Below are 845 nucleotides of genomic sequence, written 5' to 3' on the forward strand. Positions count from 1 at the left end.
ATGAGCGGGATCTGGCGAGAAAGGGAAAGCCGGCCGGGCGGAAGCAGCGGCACCGGGAGAGTGCGGTGGGACCGGTAGGAGAGCAGAAGCAGATGCGGAAAGAGGAGGAGGAGAGCGGCTGGGAGAACGAGGAAGCGCAGAAAGGAAAGGTGGTGAAAGGAGAGAGAAGTGTATTGGAAAGAGGTGGTCTGAAAGGTCACGGGTTCTTTTTCCTATGTCCAGTCATCCTAGAGGACGAGGGTCCACCTTAAAGACCTTGTGAGGAGAGGCCACACGCTCGGCAGTCTGTTCTGCTGGGGGCTTCCCTGGATCGGGGGGATCAGAGGACAGTAAGGGACCCCAGCGAACATCCGGTCCTACCCCTCCAGCCAAGGAGAAAGTTTGGGTGGGAAGGCTGTTTCCACTGGATTTTGTCTGGGAATGAGACCTCAGGACAGTTTGGGCCACTCTAATGGGAACACAAGACTAAATAAACCGGGCCCTCTGTGTCACAGGGCTAACGCTTCCAGAAACTTCTTAAGAGAGCATTCTGTTTGAAAAATATTTATGAAATGCATACTACACAGAACACTGTGCTAGGTGGTGGTAAGATAAGGATGACTAGGATGGACTCTTTGGCTTCTTGAAGCTTCTGATTAAGTAGGAGAAACAGGTAATAAATATTTAATTTCGTTAGAAGGTGGTTGTTGTAAGTGATAAGATAGAGATTGCCCAGAGCGCTATAGGAGCCCAACAGCTTGGGGATTTGAGAAGGCTCCTTGGAGGGAATAAGACTTGAAGTGGGAAGGATTTTCTAGAAAGGGGGAACGGCATAAGCAAAAGCTCAGAGATAGGAATCCGCATGG

This window comes from Neophocaena asiaeorientalis, unplaced genomic scaffold (assembly GCF_003031525.2).
Source record: "Neophocaena asiaeorientalis asiaeorientalis breed wild unplaced genomic scaffold, Neophocaena_asiaeorientalis_V1.1 scaffold150, whole genome shotgun sequence".
NCBI lineage: Eukaryota > Metazoa > Chordata > Mammalia > Artiodactyla > Phocoenidae > Neophocaena > Neophocaena asiaeorientalis.